Source organism: Mus musculus, chromosome 10, assembly GCF_000001635.26.
Source record: "Mus musculus strain C57BL/6J chromosome 10, GRCm38.p6 C57BL/6J".
Classification (NCBI taxonomy): Eukaryota; Metazoa; Chordata; class Mammalia; order Rodentia; family Muridae; genus Mus; species Mus musculus.
In genome coordinates this window covers 97963256-97983490 of record NC_000076.6, presented here as the reverse complement: position 1 = coordinate 97983490, position 20235 = coordinate 97963256, and the positions used below count along the sequence as shown (strand labels likewise).

At 38.4% G+C, this 20235-nt stretch overlaps 1 long non-coding RNA gene across 1 annotated transcript in view; it reads left to right on the top strand.

Moving 5' to 3' along the window:
• Positions 1–16400: 16400 nt before the first annotated feature.
• Gm10754 (predicted gene 10754) overlaps positions 16401–20235 on the top strand; it is a 285677-nt gene continuing 281842 nt past the window's right edge. Inside the window, exon 1 of the long non-coding RNA NR_033537.1 lies at positions 16401–16502. This is a non-coding gene — a long non-coding RNA (predicted gene 10754). The remainder of the gene's footprint in view (positions 16503–20235) is intronic.

Genomic DNA, 20235 nt, shown 5'->3' with positions numbered 1-20235 from the left:
ATATGGCTTCAGTAATAATGTCAGGATTTGGTGTGTGGGCATGGGAGGGATCCCAAGTTCAGCAGGTCACTAGGTGACATTTCTTTCACTCTCTGCTCCATTTTTGTCCCTGCATTTCCTTTCGTGTGGAATAATTATGAGTTAAAAGTTTTGAAGATAGGGAAGCTGACCCCCTGCCTCAACTGGGGCCATGTCTATCTACGGGAGGTGGTATCTTTCAGTTCCATCTCCCCACTGTTGAGCACTTTGGTTTATGCCATCCCATTGTGTTCGGATATCCTCTCACATCCCAGGTCTCTGGGACTTCTAGAGGTTCCCTGTGCCCTCTAACCTCCAGTGCTACATATTTCAACCCATTCTCCTGGCTCTCTGGGAGTCCCTCCTGTCTCTTCCCATACTTGACCCTATCCTCCTTTTCCCCTTCCGACCTCCCCTCTACTACCTAGTTTCCTCCCTCCCTCTGTCTTCCATGATTATTTTGTTCCCCTTCTAAGGGGATTTTTGGGTATCCACTCTTAGACCATCCTTCTTGTTAAGCTTCCTATGGTCTGTGAGTTGTATCATGGGTATCCTGAACTTTTGGCTAATATCCACTTATCAGTGAATACATACCATTCATGTTCTTGTGGGTCTGGGTTACCTCAATTAGAATGATATTTTCTGGTTCCTTCAATTTGCCTGCAAAATTCGTGGTGTTATCCTTTTTAAGAGCTGGATAGTATTCCTCTGTGTAAATAAACCACATTTTATCTATCTATTCTCCTGCTGTGGGACATCTGGGTTATTTCCAGCTTCTGGCTATCACCAATAAGGCTGCTATGAACTTAGTAGAGCATGTGTCCTTGGGTACAGTGGAACATCTTCTGGGTATATGCCCAGGAGTGCTATAGCTAGATCATCAGGTAGATCTACTTCCAATTTCCTGAGGAACTGCCAGATTGATTTCTAGAGTGGTTGTACCAGTTTGCACTCCCACCAGCAGTGGAGGAGGAGTGTTCCTCTTTCTCCACATCGTCACCAGCATGTACTGTTGCTTGAGTATTTGATCTTAGCCATTCTGAGTGGTATAAGGTTGAATCTCAGAGACATTTTGATTTGCATTCCCCTGATGGTTAAGGATATTGAATATTTTCAGGCAATTATTACCTCTCCATTGATTATAAAATTAAGAATAGGTGAAAGCCAGACTGGTCAAAGTCTGTACAGCCCTGCCTCCCAAGGCATGTGGGGCAGGTTGGCACCACTGCAAGGATATGTGTGATGTGCAATAGAGAGGTGGGAAAGATGGAGGGGCGGGGCTATGCTTCTACTGTCAGACCTGGAGGACTGATGGCAGGTACAGCTGTGAGAGAGGGCTGTGGTTGATAGTGAAACACATTGTTCCCAGTGGGGTCAGTGGAATAGTATGTAGAGTCCTAGTTCACAAATATGCTGCCTGGCCTTGGGACTACCCTGGTTCTGGGCAGTGAAGGAGGCAGAGATGAGGAATGGTTCATTTTCTGGATTGGACCTCCTCCAAGGACTATCATGGTCCTTGATGCCAAAGAGAGACATATGTGGGCCAGTGGTCCTGGTGCTGCCTGAGGCCAGTAGATGTTATTGGCCTACGTTTGTCACCCAAATCCATGCTGGCATCTGTGATCTATAGTGCTGCCTGAAGTCACACTGGTGTTCATTGGCCATACTGCCCCCAGGGGCCATATAAATATGAGTGGCCTGCAATGCCACCTGAGGCCATAGTGATGCGTGGGTCCTTGTTATCACCAAGAACCATGTCTGGGTCTGTGGTCCTACTGAAGCCGGTATCTTTATTGATGTCCATTACCCATTTTACCCAGGGAAGCCCACTAGGCTGTCCATGGTCTGTGCTGTAATCAATTATGCTAATGTCTGATGGTGGTGCTGCCACAGGGGCCATATTGACATGAGTGATCTGAGATGCCAGGCCTTAGTCCTACTGTAGTGGGCAGCAGTATCTGTGGTCTGTGCTGTTGCCAGAAACCATGAGAAAGCCAATGACTGAAGCTCCAGCTGACTGTAAAATGCTGAAAAGCTACTTTGGGAGCAACTGCAACTGTACAATTGAAAGATTCCTATATAGAAAACTCCTGTAATAACCTCTGTTTGTATATGCTGGCCCCGGGAGTCATCCATTAGAATGTGTGACCTTGTTGTAGTAGGTGTGGCCCTGTTGGAGTAGGTGTGTCACCGTGCCATGAGCATGGATTTTAAGACCCTCATCCTAGCTGCCTGGAAGCCAGTATTCTGCTAGCAGCCTTCAGGTAAGGATGTAGAACTCTCAGCTCCTCCTGCACTATGCCTGCCTGAATGCTGCCATATTCCTGCCTTGATGATGATGGACTGAACCTCTGAACCTTCAAGCCAACCCCAATTAAATATTGTCATATAAGACTTGCCTTGGTCATGGTGTCTGTTCACAGCAGTAAAACCCTAAGACAATCCTTCTTTCTCCTCCACAAAAAAAGTTACAGCCCACAAAGCTAACTCTTTTATTTCATTTAATTAATTAATTAATTTAATCATTTTCAATTTTTTTAATTAGGTAATTTCTTCATTTACATTTCAAATGCCATCCCAAAAGTCCCCCATTACCCCCCCACTCCCTACCCACTCACTCCCACTTCTTGGCCCTGGCGTTCCCCTGTACTGAGGCATATAAAGTTTGCAAGGCCAAGGGGTCTCTCTTCCCAATGATTGCCGACTAGGCCAGAAAAACTTAAAAATTGTGAGAGGGTGCTGGAGTGTAGCTCTCCACAACTGTTGGCTTCTGGCTGGGATGCAGGTGGAGGAGGCCTCAAGTTTTCTTTAGGAGATAGACACTGAGTGTTTAACCATGCTCTGGTAATTATATACACAACACAAATTGTACATTGTTTTTATTGTTGCTTATTTTGTAGTGGGGGAATATTCTCATGGTGAGGTTGGGAGAGGACTGGAGAACTGGGAAGTGAATATAATTGGTATTTATGTAGTGAAATTCCAAAACAATCAATAAAAGTATTATTTTGAAAAAAATCAAGAGCAAAGAAAGATAAGTACATGCCAATTAAAAGAGTATTTTTTTAAGAAAGAAATATTTACTAACTCTCCAAAATATTTCTCATGGATTTAGTAATAGGCCCATGAGAGATCTTCTCAAAATATTTATTCTGTACTGTTATTGACCACAGGTTTGTGCTTGCAGTTTAGTTGTTTTGATGTTGAATTCTAAGCTAATCTTTCATTATATTGACTGATAGCCAAAGGGTACAAAGAGATCATAGCAACAACCACTCTTTTATAACTGAAAATGCTGAAATATTTTATATCTGTGACCTTTGAAAATGATACAAATCCAGAAGAGTTAATGCTTTTTCTGCATTTTGTAGCCTTCCTTCTTCATAGGCATAGGCACAACATACTAGGAAGTCCTGGCTGTTTGACTTCTGACCTCCAGGATCTTCTTCAAGTTCTCTAGAGAGGTAAGAGCAGGGATTGCTCCCCACATACCATTCTACTCAGTTTAGAAATCATTTCTAAACATGACACACACAGTTTTGGACTATGAAGAGATGTCTCAGTGTTTAAAGGCAAAAATGACTTCAGTTCCTAGCACCCACTTCAGGCAGCTCGCAGTGGCCTGAAGTCTAGCTTCAGGGTGAGATGCAGTACATATTCACCTTCCCCACGTACAAAGGCAAACACTCGAACACATACACAGATTGCTACACACACGCACACACACACACAATTAAGACACATTAAATTTAAACAAATTAATTTATACACCTTAGGATATTTTATATTTAGAAATCAACTCAGAGACAGTGTTGTCTCATGAGAAGTTCATATATTAAGCATGTTTATTGGATTAGTGAGATGGTCCAGTGTGTAAAGGTCCTTGCCACCAAGCCTCATGACTTCAATTGGATTCTATACTACACATGGTAGAAAAGAGACAGCTTCTCCCTCTTACAAGTCATCCTCTGATATTGCCTATGCATTTTTTTAATTTCTTTTGTTCGGGCACTTGTGTAACATGACTGGGTCATTTGGTGTTGAGTATTTTGAAAAAAGTCCGCTCCTCTTCCAAAGTGGTTGGACAGTCCCCAGTATTATGGGCTCTACTCCTTCCCTTCCAATTCATTTAAAATGTTAATTTGCTGTGCTGTGAGCTTAAATTTTAATCTCCTCGATAAATAGTTGCATTGAGTATATTTCAAGGGTGGTTCATCTTTGTTTTCCTTCCAGACACGCATTCAAATCCTTTGAGTTTTAAGAGCTCTTGATGTAACTGAGTACAAGTTCTATCTCATGTAAAATATGCTTTGCAAATATATCCTTCCATGTAATGGCTCGCAATGATCCTGTTCACAGCATGTTTAAAATGATATAAAGTTTAAAATATTCATCCGCCCAGATCAGTGTTAATATTGAAACAAGACAAAGACATTTGAAATATAAAAAACAGCCGTCTTTCAATTCAATTCAATTTTCTCAACACAAGTACTAACAATAGAATATAGCTCACTTCTCTCTCTCTTTCTCTCTCTCTCTCTCTCTCTTTCATGTGTGTGTGTAAAATGCATAACTAGAATCATAAATTCTTGTCCACATGAAATGTTCAAATATATTCAGAAATAGGATCTTTGCATAATTGTTTATTGAAATTAAGAGGAGGTTGTACTGGGTAAGGATGGGTCGTTACAAGAAAGATATACAAAGATTCAGCATGCATAGACTAGATATGGTCATATGCAGAAAGCGTCAGACCCTGGAGTAAGGTAGCTTTCTGTGGAGCAGGGAGGAACCAAGGAAATCTGTACAGCCACAGGAAGTGTGAAAAGGAAAACAAGGATCCTCTGATGAAACCTCCGGAGAAAGGAAATCTCTGCTCATGTGCTAAGTTCAGAATCCTTGTGCTCAGCCCAATGTAAGAATTTCTGTTTGTCCACTCCATGTGTGGTCACTCATTAAGGGAAGTCAGAGTAACATATGTATAAGGACAGCTCATCATTTGAAAAGCACCCATTGTAACTTACCACATTAACAACCAAATAGTACAAGCCACAATTATTATCATACTAGAGGAGAAATGTTTCTAAAAATAATGAAAAGCTCTGAGTGGCTAGAGAGATGGCTTAGTGCTTTTGAACACATGTTGCTCTTGCAGAGGACCTGGGTTGGATTCCCAGAACCCACATATGAAACTTCCAACCTTCTGTTTCACTCCACTCTAAGGAACATAACTCCCTCTTCTGACTTCTCTTGGGACCAGGTGTACTTGCAGTGCACATATATACAGACATAAAATAAAATAAATACACCTAAAAGAAAAATACAACTCTCAGGAAAATATGAGATGCCCAATGAGGTCTTTAATAACCTATAACACCATACTTTCAGTTCTCAGACCAGGCGCTAAGCAAGGCAGTGTACTTTCTCTTGCTTCTCTCAGGTGCCATTGTATTGGAAATTCTACCTTGAAAAGAAACACAAAAGAAATAAACTTAGATTTGATAAGCCTGTCTTTGTTCAATGTGGATGTTTATATAGAAAATTTAAACAATGTGCAAAGCAATTTCCCAAAAGTTTAAGTGAAGGTAGTGATATTGTAGGTACAGATGCAATTAATAAAGTCAATATATTCTTGCCCTGTCTGGCTTGGAGCTCTCTATGTATATGAGGTTGGCTTTGAACTCATAGAGATCCTCTTTCCTCTTTCTCTGGAGTGCTGGGAGAATGACATGCAGAAACACAGCCATCTGTATTTATTCTTAGTGAGATATTTTATACAAAGTTATGGAAACTAATATATTGAATGTCTATGAAACCCTTCAGTTGAGCTTACAATGTAGAGATGTGATAGAATATAATGAGAGATAATGAAAGATAAATAATAGATTTGTAACATATATAACATATATTACTTTAGTGGTTGAACCCAGTGGTACAAACCTTCTTAATGCCAAATTACACTTTTTTAGAATTTATCACTGTTTTACATTTACAGCATATCATTGTCATTTTCTTTGCAATCACATGACTTAAATGTTTATCCTTAGTCAATATTATTGTACCTGTAACAAAAAATGTATATAGGTAATAAAGAAAACAGAACTAATTCTTTTCTAACTAAACTGTTTCTTACTTGTTATTATATTGGTCATATATAATAAAGATATAATACATTGATATAAAGGTAGTTTTACTCATTTGTTTGAATCCGTCTACAGTAAATATTTTGTTTTATGATTTCACATGATATCTCTTTGTTTTTTAGAGTGGTGTTTTACAAGTTTCATTAAGTGTCTAGGCAGAAGGTTCTCTAGAGCAGAAATGTTGAATGATGTTGGAAAGTTCACCTCACTGTAGATGACACTATTCCTATGTAGTTGGGCCTGGGTATGTAAAAAAGAAGAAGAAAGCAAGTTGAGGCAGGGGAAGAGAGCAAGAGTAGGGGGGAGAGAGATCATTTACTTGGTGAATTCCACTCCCCGCTCTTTCTTATATTGAGTATCTGCTTTCACTGTTGTCAGGACCACCTACTGATACTATTATTATCTGCATGAAAGTCATCTTTGGTCTACATTATCTTTAGTAATTAATATTTTTGTATGATAAAGTTGAAATCTCTCTTTCTGTAAATAGTTTTCCTTTTTATTGTTTCAATTCTTTAATTATTCATCATAAAATACAGTGTGGAGATACACTACTAGTTTTAACAATACCAATTGCATTTAACAATTTCAATTGCATTAAAATCTTCATATGTTGTCTTCTAGCTTATACTTTTTAGTCATTATTGCTTATAGTGGCAGAAACATCGAATATAGCCACCGAGAAAAGCACCTAATACAAATGATTTAGATAATTTTTCTATCAAGTATATTATAGAAGTGATTAATTATAACTTACAGAATAACAATACCTACATGTTTCAGCAGAGTATAGCTCTCTGATATTCAGGTTGGTAAGCTTAGCAGCTAAGTGTGCTTTCCTTCAAGATGGGCAATGTGAAATGTGTTGTACCCCACACACTCACACACATGATCACACACACAGAGACACATGGATTAAGTAAATAAATAAATATTTTAGTTTTAAATTTTAAGTTATTGAATTATATGAATTGATACTTTACTACTGGTGGTTCCATGCCTAGGAAAGTTATATTGGACTCTTTAATATTTAACTAATCAATAAGAAAGAAAATGAAATTTTATGACATTCCAAGGTGAAATTTTTAGTATAGCATTTTCATTCTAAGAAGGCCAACTCTATTCCATAAATTATTCTTCTATCTCATACACTTTTCCAAGCACCATTAAAAATAGCTCAGTCTGAAACAGCAAAGTATGTATTCTTTGTGTTATATCTATTGTTCTTTTATTCAATCTGTAAATTCTACTGATATCAACAGTAATTATCTGATTATCGATGCAAGAAAAGGAAACTGAAATGTTTTCACTAAGAGATTTATACTTTCAAGTTGTTTTTGATTTGCAAAATACATTAATTCTTTTTCCTTTCCAAAGTTCAGTCATCTTTTACTTAAAGTATAATAATAAAGTCTGCTTTAAAAGATAATCTGGGTGAAAAAATTTCAAGCTAATGAATGTTTGTAGAGTTGATTGACTCCCAGGATCTAAACTGCAGGTTGGCTCTAGAAACTTGGTAACCAGGGCATATCATAAAAGGCAATGCCATTAAAAGTTCTCCATTTTCTTGTCTAAAGAAAAACAGCTGTGATTATACTTTACAAAGTTAAGGCCTTTTCTGCAAAAAAAAAAAAATTAAAATAGTTTTTAAAAAGTTTAAGACATAATTTTCCAAACACAATTGAACATTTAGTGGTACCCCTTAAAAACTATTCTCATGTACATTTTAAGCTTCTCTTCAGCTACTGAATTATTACACCCCCATTGCATATCCTATTCACCTAAGTAATAATTGTTAGCAACCTTTAGTTTGTGAAGGATTCTTTAAGGTATGGGGAGAAAGCTATGATTAAGTCATTTTAGAAATGCACCATGTCTGTAACCAAATTGCTAAGCTAACTGCAAAACCAATACCAATGAATAGTGACTTCATGCAGAAAATGAATTTTAAATTAAAGCATATTCATTTTTAAAAATCATTCTCCTTCATAAAAGTCTTTATTTTAGACATTTTAAAATTCAAATAATTCCAGTGTTTGCATTTGAAAAGATATATTTGGAAGTGCTAATTGCTGATTATTAACAGACAACTCAATAAGCAGACAGGAAAACACAAAAAGGATTTCAAAAGAATGAATTCAATGCTGACTCAAATTACATGCCAGGAGATGAAATAAGAATTTTAAAGACAAACACATGCTGATAAAGTGTGAAGATTTCAGCGTTTGTCAGAGGATGTGTTTATAAGCCGAAAGGAGAACAAAAAAGAAGGATTTGCAGAGTAACAAGCTATTCACACTTCATCCTTAGGTGCCATCGTCTTTGCTCATTATTTCCATAACAGTGCTTAAAATAAATAAAGTTGATAAAGAGAAGACTAAGAACAATGCAATGCTTACATGTAGCAGACACTTTTCTGATAATTTAAATGCAATTACGAAGTTTAATCCTCAAAGGTGCATAGAAGCTGAATGTTGTTATTTTCCCCTGTACCATATGAAATTCAGACACAGAGATTCACCTGTTTTCTCATGATGCATAGATAGTAAGTGCTAGAGCCTCAATCCCACCTGAAGTTGCTGGACTGCAGAGTTTGGACAGTTAGTACAGACTTCTCAGTCAACAGTTTCAAGCTAGAGACTAGCACTACACATTTAAATCATATTTTTATCAAATGTTTAAAATCTTCCCAGTGTATAACAACTTCATTAATTTGTAGATTAGAAAATAATACATTGACCATTTGTTTCTTGTCTTAATCATGTTAGACAGGATATGCACTTTCCTTGTATCATAAAATTAAGGGTAGATGTTATACATACATTCCGTGTACACAAGAAAAGAAGAGGGAAAAGCTATGAGGGCTTCACTGCTGAGTTCTCATTTGTACTAGAGGGTAAAGTACAGCAGTTACCAGCTAAAGCAAGCCACTTTCTCCCTTTTGACTCTGCATCATTTCTGCAAGTGTATACAAATACAGCATCTGAATTCAGTTGTAACAGTCTATTGAAGAAGTTAGTATCTGTGAAAATAATAGTATGATCACCTTTCTGTTTCCAACAGTGAAATTCAGAATATGATAGAATGCTTTGCAGGCAGAAGAGAGAGTTAAAAGATTAATTGTTATATTAGTGAATCACAAATATAGACTTAATAGGTCTTGAAGCAAAAATTTCTGGTTTCTTTGGAGACTTAGTTGTGTCATGTGATATATATATATATATATATATATATATATATATATATATATATATATGTTTAAATTTGGAAACCTTCTGAGAGGATGTTTTTGCTGAAGCAGACACATGGGAGGATGTATTGCTGAGAAGAGACATGTGGTGCCTGGCATTGAATGCTCATGCAATGCTTTGGTAGAGTGGACACTTGAGAGAACACGTGATGCCTGGAAAGGGTATAACTATAACTGAACAGACAGTGAATGATGCTGTGTGGTACTGGTTTGCCTTGCCACTCTTTGCAAGTCTTTGTTGGACTTTGCTGACCTTGGTCTTCTGATGATGCTCTGACATTGGTTTACCTTGCCTTCTTCCCTGATCATTGTTTGTCCTGGCTTCATAGGAAGAAGTGCACAAAAGAACTTCTTGTGGTGTCCTAGCAACTTCTCTCACTTTCAGGAAACTCAGGCTGAATGGCAGAGACTTGCAGTTTCTTCTGAATGAGAAGAATTGATCCAGAATGATGATTTGTGAATGATCTTTGTGAGTGTATCAAGCTAAAGCTACTGATTCACATGACCTAAACTCCTGACAAAGAACTATTTCTAAACAGCCCCACATCCTCTTTTTGCTGTATTAACTTTTCCTTTCCATTGTCTCAGGTGGGTAGTGGCATAGAAGGGAGGTTAAAACATTTAAGAACCCTTATTAAAGTAGGTTGTGAAAAATCGAAGCCTACAAGATCTTTCAGTACAAAATTAGAGAAAGAAAACTCATTATCTGAGTACTGTGTCCTTTGGGAACATTGAGTTTGTGTATAAAATAATAAAAAACAAAGGCTGAAAATGGATAATATGTATGGGATTCTTAGTAAATAAACTTTATTCAATATTGGGTTAAAAAAAAGAAAGAAAGAAAGAAAGAAAGAAAGAAAGAAAGAAAGGAAGGAAGGAAGGAAGGAAGGAAGGAAGAAAGAAAGAAGCGGGCTGGGCTGGAGAGATGGCTCCATGGTTAAGAGCACTGACTGCTCTTCCAGAGGACCTGAGTTCAATTCCCAGACACCAGATGGTGGCTCACAACCATCTGCAAATGGATCTGATGCCCTCAGATGTGTGTCTGAAAACAGCTGCAGTGTACTCAAATAAAATAAAATAAATTTTAAAATAGAGAGAGAAAGAAAGAGAGAAAGGAAGAGAGAAAGGAAGAGAGAAAGAAAGAGAGACAAAAAGAAAAAAGAAAGAGAGAGAAGGGAGGGAGGGAGGGAGGAAGGAAAGAAGGAAGGAAGAAAGAAAGAAGGAAAGAAAGAAAGGAAGGAAGGAAGGAAGGAAGGAAGGAAGGAAGGAAGGAAGAAAAGAAGGAAAGAAAGAAGCTACATTTAGTTAGAGCCTCAAGGGGGAAAAGGAATAAAGAGAAGGCCTATTGAAACAGGAAAAACGATGTCCTGGAAGAGGATGGAGGTGAAACTTTTAAAAGGAGCTTTATTATCCAGAGGAAGTTTAAATCCGGGGTATGAACTGCTGAGAGGAAGTAAGCACGACCCTCTACGTTAAGAAGACTAAGAAAGAAGACTGGAGGAAAGATTGAACCTGGAGGAAGTTGCCACCGAGGAGCTTTGTCTGGGGATTGATGGGACCTTTTTACCTGCAAAGGAAGTAGGTTGAGGTTTGAACTGACTGGACTTAGATATGAAAAGATGGGGTTGTTGGTCCTGACACTGCAATAATAGAACTCCATGAGGTGCATCTAGGCAATTCACAGTCCTAATGACTGCACTGGGGGCCCAGCCCACACGTGTGTGGCTTCTAGTCAACTGCTCATTAGGTTGCTGTGAAAAGATATAGAGGGAGAGAGAAAAAACAAAAGCAAGACATGAACTAGAGTTTCTCTGTGTGAATCAGTCCCTGTAAATGAACCAGTCCTCTTTGTGTGAACCGGCCCCTGTGTGTGCGATGCAATACCTTTGTGCATGAAACAGAGCCTCTGTACATGGACCAGACTCTCTATGCATGAGCCAGAGCCTCTATGTGTGAAAAAGCACCTCTGTACATCAATAAGATCTTCTGGGCATGAACCAGAGCCTCTATGTGTGAAAAAAAGCACCTCTGTACATCAATCAGAGCCTTTGTGCATGGACCAGACCCTCTGTGCAAATCAGAGCTGCTATGTGCAAACCAGAGCCCCTGGGAATGAACCAGAACTAATGTGCATGAGCCAGAGTCTCTACTCAGGTCCCAAAGAGCATCTGTGCATGGACCATAGCCTCTGGGCATGGACCATAGCCTCTGTGCATGGACCAGAGCATCTGGAAGTGGCCCAGAGCCTTTGTGCATGGGCCAAAGTCTCTGAACATTATACTCTGGTTTCTGGATAGGACAAAACTGCTACTTGGCCGAAACAATGACACCTCTGTCCACAACCAAACTGATTGTCAAGGGCAATAATCAGAACTTTTTTTTTCCCCCATGGTCTCTGCCTTCACTGCCTTCTGTCCTCCTCATCACCACCTGCTTTCTTCCTCTACAGGGAAGTCTTTTAGAAAAGGGAAAAAGTCACGAAACTAATTCAAGTAGTACATCTCTGGCCAAAAAGATCAGTTCCTATTGGTAGAAGAGTACTGGTTTGTGAAATACTTTAGTAGAGTATATCTAGTCAGTATGATTGTATAATTAGAATTAATGGTTTATATGGTACCATCTAATAAATTTTTATTATACTGAGAATAAAGCAGAACCAAAATAGAAATACTTGAGGAAATGATAAGTATACCCATTTACTTTGAAATGTTTGTTAATCTGGACCAGAGCATCATCACAAAGTAAGAAAACATAGACACAGGAAGTCGTGTTGGACACCTCTCCATTTTGTATGATTCTCATTACAATTTTGAAATGATCAGTGCAAATTATTACTGAATAAGATAACTGATTCCTATAAATCTGATTAATGCTTATGTTTGGCAGGGTTAGTGATTGCATTGAGAAACATTTAAATGTTATGTGAGTATTTTATTAAATTTTCCCTTTCCAAGTATAATGTTTTGTGCTACCTAAGGGCCCTATGTCAGCCACCCTAAAGATCATGGTTTTCTTTGAAGCAGCTGTGAAGTCGTCCACAAATTAAAACAGAGACTGAACTGTTGAACGGCACATATGAAAGTAGAGAAACAATATGACAGCTATGCAGAGGTGCGTATGTAGTAGCAGATCAAAGGTATAATGGCCATGGGGGAAAAGGATGGGGTTTTGAACGCTAGGAAAGGGGTTATGAACAAATGATCTCAGATAGAAGCCACACCTTACAGAGAACCTGCTGCATGGTTAAATATCTGATTAGAGCACATTGATATGGAAATGTTGAAAACTCATAAGTTCTGAGGTAGACAATCTTGGGCTAGTTTTAGTTCCTTCTTATCCATTTACTGCTCAACTCTGTCATTGACCTTTCATTTTTGGGACTATACAATAAATGCTTTAGAATATCTAAACAGGGAAGGTGCCCGGATGGCTTGTGCTGTAAGATTGAGAATCAACAAATGGGACCTCAGAAAATTGCAAAGCTTCTGTAAGGCAAAAGACACCGTCAATAAGACAAAAAGGCCACCAACAGATTGGGAAAGGATCTTTACCTATTCTATATCAGATAGGGGACTAATATCCAATATATATAAAGAACTCAAGAAGGTGGACTACAGAAAATCAAATAACCCCATTAAAAAATGGGGCTCAGAGCTAAACAAAGAATTCTCACCTGAGGAATACCGAATTGCTGGAAAGCACCTGAAAAAAAATGTTCAGCATCCTAAATCATCAGGAAAATGCAAATCAAAACAACCCTGAGATTCCACCTCACAAAAGTCAGACTGGCTAAGATCAAAAATTCAGGTGACAGCAGATGCTGGCAAGGATGTGGAGAAAAAGGAACACTCCTCCATTGTTGGTGGGATTGCAAGCTTGTACAACCACTCTGGAAATCAGTCTGGAGGTTCCTCAGAAAATTGGACATAGTACTACCAGAGGGTCCCGCAATACCTCTCCTGGGCATATATCCAGAAGATGTTCCAACCAGTAAGAAGGAAACATGCTCCACTATGTTCATAGCAGACTTATTTATAATAGCCAGAAGCTGGAAAGAACCCAGATGCCCCTCAACAGAGGAATAGATACAGAAAATGTGGTACATTTACACAATGGAGTACTACTCAGCTATTAAAAAGAATGAATTTATGAAATTTCTAGGCAAATGGATGGACCTGGAGGACATCATCCCGAGTGAGGTACCCAAATCACAAATAACTCACACAATATGTACTCACTGATAAGTGGATATTTTCCCAGAAACTTAGGATACCCAAAATATAAGATACAATTTGTGAAACACATGAAACTCAAGAAGAATGAAGAGCAAAGTGTGGACACTTTGCCCCTTCTTAGAATTGGGAACAAAACACCCATGGAAGGAGTTACAGAGACAAAGTTTGGAACTGAGACAAAAGGATGGACCATCTAGCAACTGCCATATCTGGGGATCCATCCCATAATCAGCTTCCAAACGCTGACACCATTGCATACACTAGCAAGATTTTGCTGAAAGGACCCAGATATAGCTGTCTCTTGTGAGACTATGGTGGGCCTAGCAAACACAGAAGTGGATGCTCACAGTCAGCTATTGGATGGATCACAGGGCCCCCAATGGAAGAGCTAGAGAAAGTACCCAAGGAGCTAAAGGGATCTGCAACCTTATAGGTGGAACAACAATATGAACTACCCAATACTCCCCAGAGCTCGTGTCTCTAGCTGCATATGTATCAGAAGATGGCCTAGTTGGCCATCAGTGGAAAGAGAGGCCCATTAGTCATGCAAACTTTATATGCCTCAGTACAGGGGAACCCCAGTGCCAAGAAGTGGAAGTGGGTGTGTGGGGGAGTGGGTGGAAGAGCTTGTGGGAGACTTTTGGGATAGCATTGGAAATGTAAATGAAATAAATATGTAGTAAAAAAATGGGAACCCCCCCAAAAAGAATATCTTAATAGGCCTCTAGCTTATACAAAACCTTAAGATCAGAATAATATCTGCGACCGTTAATAGAGATATTGCTACCTATCTGATGACCCAATGTCTCCATCAATGTATTTGAAAAGTGGTTTGATTTGTGATGCTTTAATTATTTAACATACAAAATGTATTTCCTAGAATAAGTAAAGAAACTTCTACACAGACTACTGGTTGATTATAAACACCAGAGAATACAGTATTTTGTTTACAGCTTCAGAGAAACAATGTATGATGTGAATGGCAGGGAGCTTATTTCATATGTTGAAGGAGTGCCTCTCTCAGTTATAGTATATAGTGGCAATAATGACATTTAAGATAATATTTTTACATGTACATAGTTTCCAAGAAGAATCAGAAATCTAGCACCATCATTTATTCCTTAGTATAAAGGAAATATTTCTGAAAAAAATCTATCCTTAGAAGATGTGGTCATTGTTCAGTTTTCACAAAATTTACTTATGTGGCCTTATACTACAATGGGATAGGGGATGGAGAGAAGACTAGGGATGGAGCGGTGGATTTAGGATAAGGTGTGTGCAGGGACAGAAAAGATGGCCAGCTGGTCATGAGAATGAATGAACAATTGCAACTGATGAGGGTGGGAAGGCAGGTGGCATCTCCAGGACATGACAGAGACATAGCATAGGGGAGGCACACAAGAATCAATAGGGGTGGCCTTAGCTGTGATGCACAGCCCTAGGGATATGTAACTTACTGAGGCCTTCTCCTCTACCTAGACAGGAATACCAGTGGAGCAATAGGGACACCAACCCACCCACAACACTCTTCACCCAAAATGTATCCATGTCTACAAGAAATGCAGGGACTGGGCATGAAGTAGATACTGGAGGAATGGAGAGACAATAACCGGCCCAACTTGACCCATCCCATGGGCAAGCAACAATACCTAACACTATGAAAATATTTGGTAATTCTTGCAAACAGGAGTACATCATAGCTGCCCTCTGAGAAGCTCTATCCTGCACCTGACTCAGAAGGATGCAGAGGCCCACAGCCAAGCACTGGATGGAGCTTGGGGACTCTTATGGAAGAATTGGGGAAAGGTTTGCTGGCCCTGAAGGGGATAGGAACTCCACAGGAAGTCCAACAGAGTCAACTAACCTGAATCCTTGTGGCTATCAGAGACTGAACCACTAATCAAAAAGCATATACAGGCTGGACCTAGACAAAAGTCCCTTCACCCCACCCACATGCTCATAACCCCCTGCCTCACATATATAGCGATGTGCAGCTTGGTTTTCATGTAGGTCCTGAACAACGGAGGCAGGTATTATCCCAAAAGTTGTCTGTGTGTGGGATGTGTTCTTCCACCGGGGCTGCCTTGTCTGGAATCAGTGGGAGAGGATGTGCTCAGCCTGGAAGAAACTTAATGTGCAATGTGTCAAGGTCTGAGGATACCCACAGAGGGCCTGCCAGAGAAGAAGGGCAGGAAGAACAGGGGAAATAATTGTGGGAAGGGGTGTCTGGGAGGGAGCAATGATTGGGATGTAAAGTGAATAAATAAAAAAAAAATCAACATAGAGTGTAAGGCAAATAAAACACATTGTGTATCTAGATAGAGGCTAACCAGACTTTTAATCTTCTTTGAATCTAGGTTGAATTTAAAGAATTGGAATGAGTATATTGAAATATCATGTCAAGAAGAAACAAAGCATCTTAATTTCCCCCAAGGTAAGAAGATGTTTATAGGTTCCAGATGACAGTAGAGGAATTGCAAAATCATCCCGTGTGTGTGTGTGTGTGTGTGTGTGTGGGTGTGTGTGTGTGTGTATGTGTGTGTGTGTGCTTTATTTAACTATTTATCTAGGCATGGCATTTACATTATCAATATATCAGGCGAGGTGAGTTCAGATGCTAAGATTCCTGCATCTCAAATGCTATTGTGCTCCACTGCTTACAAAATTGAATACTGCAGCTGACTACACTTCCCATAATCCTTCTCAGATTTCATTCCACTCAGCTAGCTCATTTTTTCTCCCTCCTTAGAATCTGACAGGCCAAGGAGAATTCTGATTTCAAAGGGATGCTTAGAATCTGTACTGATGCCATCTAGAAATGTAAATGCTCAGTGTCACACTGCTAAGGGGAGAAAGGTAAGACGATTTGTTATAGGTTTTTATAGTTTTTTTAAGCATTTGAAGAAACAGTGTCTTATTTTCAACTGTCTTTGTCACTTAATTTTTGTTCCATCTCTGAAAATCAAACTGCAAAAAACAATCATTTGGCAATATTACTGTTATGTGAATTTCAAATGTGACATTAATATGATTACAAAGAAAGAGAAATCTCCCTTAAGACCTCCACGGTCTCTGAATTCAGCTAAGTGAATTGGAAAATAAGCTTTGCACAAATGAATGATCTACTAGACAAAAAAACCAAAACTATTATATGTGCCATCATATTAACATAACGAAAGATGATCTTAAGTTTAATTAAGTGGCTTACTAGCTTCATAAGTAACACAGGCAAGTATATATTAATAACTGATTCTCAAATAATTTCCTGTTAGAAAGCATTTTTTCACACTTTTCCAATATGAACTTAAACCAAAAATATATTAAGGAAATATCAATTAATTACAACAAAATTCATTATTGTGTTAATATCTTTAAAAACTGATACTATTAGTGGATCAATCCTGTTTCCTAAATAGTATGGATAGTTGTTCTGTCTTAAACATGTGCATTGAAAGACTCTCCTTAACTGCCTCTGTCTGGGATTGACCTAGAACCAGTGTATGGATATATTGCATGTATGAGGCTTATAGAGTTGCAAATTATTAAACCATTTTTTTTTACCAATTAGCACAGTTTCTCTGAAAATACAGTTTTGCCTAGTAGAAATAAAAGAGAATTTGATCTGTTAATCTACAAATTAAATGCAAAAGACTTACTATAATACAGAGAACAGCACTCTGAAATTGCACAACTGTCTAGTGTGTGGTCATTTTCTCTTCTGTTCCTTCGCTCAAAGCATGGAGAAGAAATTTCATAAAACATAATCCAGGAAGAGAGACTATTAAACAGTGAAAGCCACAGAGATAGCCTGAGGTGGTCAAGACAATGTCACCTCTCCAGTTATGCAGAAAACTTTAGATTTATGTTTAACCTCCTTTTCATGTTTTTACTCTGACTCTGACATTGTACAAAATTAATAGCCTTATTAATTAACCCAGATTAATTATAAATATTTCTCAATCAAAATGTAGTTCTTCCAACTTCTAATTGGAGAATCTTGTCTTTATGAAGTCTCATGCACCTGGAAAGAGACCATAGTGGCACTCTTAATGGTCTGTTCTGATTTAGCTTCAGTGTACTATATATACAACTGTGTCACTCTACTCAGAATTTCAATATATTTTTTCTGCTTAAACTGTAGCAATGCCTTCAATACCAGGTTCTAGCTACATACATTTCTCAGTACCTTCGTATACTCATCCTACTTCAACAATGATTAGTAAATTACTAATAACAAATGCCTAGTATTTTTCTTAGAAACTTTGTTGAATGTGTCCCACTAAGGCATTTAACGTGAGGAATTAGGTAGTTGGAAGAGGAGGTTATAATAACACAACTTAAGCTGCTTTCCAGTGTTTCCACAGGTAAAATTAAACCAAATCTGGAATTTTGTGTTCAGAACCCCAATTATTAACCTTTTGCTATGCTTCAGTCCCTGTTATATCACAACATTTTTTAAATTGACTCTATCCCTTCTCTAAACATACTGAAGAAACTCATCTGTGGGTCTTATCCACTGCCATTGGTCGTGTGTTCTATGTTTGTAACTTCACCCAACTTTTCACTCTTAGATAATGTTATTTGCTATCTGGATAATTACCTTTCATTGAATGTATTCCCACTTTACCCAGCTATTTCACACCCCCCCCCAATCAATCCAAGTAGTTTAAATTACCATTGTGCACAGCATAGAGGAAACAAAAGTCAATAAATATGTTTCATAAGAACATTAATGGAAAAGACACTAATAATTGATTGTCAAATATAGCATGTCGTCATCATTACTTGAGGATATTTTTGTTGTTGTTGTTCTGAAGAATATGTTTGCTGCCAGGAGTGTTTCTTATGCCAAATATTTCACCAACAATAGTTTTCCAGAAGATATTTATTCACTTTCTAACTACCTCTAGCCTGTGTCTAAATTCTTTAAGAGCATCTAAATTTACTTCTAATGTCAAGGTCTGCTGCTGTATTCATGGATCATGGAACTAGGGTAGCAGTCAATTTGCATTAAATGGAGGACCCTTTTTTATTTGAAGCAAAGGAACAGTTGTGTTGATGTTGCTCCTGTATCAGGAATGGATGGCTCCAGCCTACTCTCCCCTTCTTGCCCTGCTCTTGCTTACTTTCTTTTTCTATTTGAGGCCATCTTTGCTCTTGAATTTAATCCTGACTCGGCTGTGATACTAAGTGAGAATCCTTGAAAAAGTTATAGATTCACTAAAGGTCTATTCATAAATATCATGTTATTCTTTTCCTTTTCCCAAATCTCTAACTTCAAAAGCTAATTTTTTTTTCTGCTCTGGATTGATATTGGCAGTCTATTGCTAAATGGACAGACTGACAAAGGAGTGAAGGATCTCTGGCCCATAGGCTGGCTTGTCTGGCTTGTCTGGTTTGGCTGCTTTGCCTGTGTTGGCTCATAGATGAATTGTTTGCCATTCTTTATGTTAGGCAATAACATGTATGTAGTTACTATGCTCTGATGATTCATTTTTGTCATCTTGTCACAAAGTAGAGTCACCAAGGAAGAGGAATCTCAAGTATGAATTTGTCTCCATTACATTGGCCTGTGAATATGTCTGTGGAACATTCTTTTGATCATAGATTGATGTGGGGAGCCAAAGGCCAGTGTGGAAGATGTGGACATTGTGTGTATGAGAAGCATAATGATTAAGCCTTTTTAATGTCTGCCTCCGAGTTTCTCCCTAAGTTTCTACTTTGGCTTGCTTGGCTCAACAATGGGGTTTTTATATTAGGCATTTAAGTACCAAGGAGAGAGAAACAAAAGTTTTGACATTGAAATAGATACTGGCCCACATAGGTTTCAGGTAAAGGGTTTTCATGGCAAAGTTAACACTATCTTTAGACAACTGGAAAAAAAGCTAAACATATTCAATTCTGATGTGTTGCTATATCAAGATGCCAACATACCTTTCATATCTTTTTGAATGTTCTAAAACACAGACAGACACACACACACACACACACACAAACAGAGAGAGAGAGAGAGAGAGAGAGAGAGAGAGAGAGAGAGAGAGAGAGAGAGAGAGAGAGAGAAATTTTATTCTGTATTCTACCCTGGCCTAAAGACTATTCCTCTTTCTTTGCCTTAGAACCCACATCAGTGTTACTATCTAACATATACTCCACTTCAGGTATCATTTGATTTGAACATTTGCAAGTCAGCTAAATTCCAACTGCCTTATGTGATGTCCAGATATGGAAAACAGTCACATGCCTTGCCTGGCTAGTTAGCAGACTGCAGCTGGATCTAACATTCTTTATTCTCTTCCACCTTTCAATAGTCAGCTTGATTCAGTAGCCTGAGCACTCAAAGAATTCAGAAGGAATACCAAGCTCCTCCTCTTTCTGAAGCCATTCCGGGTGTCCACCCTTCACTATCCTTGGTTTAGAAGAAGAGCAAGGAGGACTGCCATTTCCTCTTTCAAAGGCATGCTGCGCATCCTGGGTGCGATCTCCAGAATCTGGCCAATTTTGCTGCCTATAAATCAACATCAATGCTATCTGCTTTCAGTGATAGGAGGCTTTTTTTAAATTTTATTTTAAACTCCATATTTTATTCCCC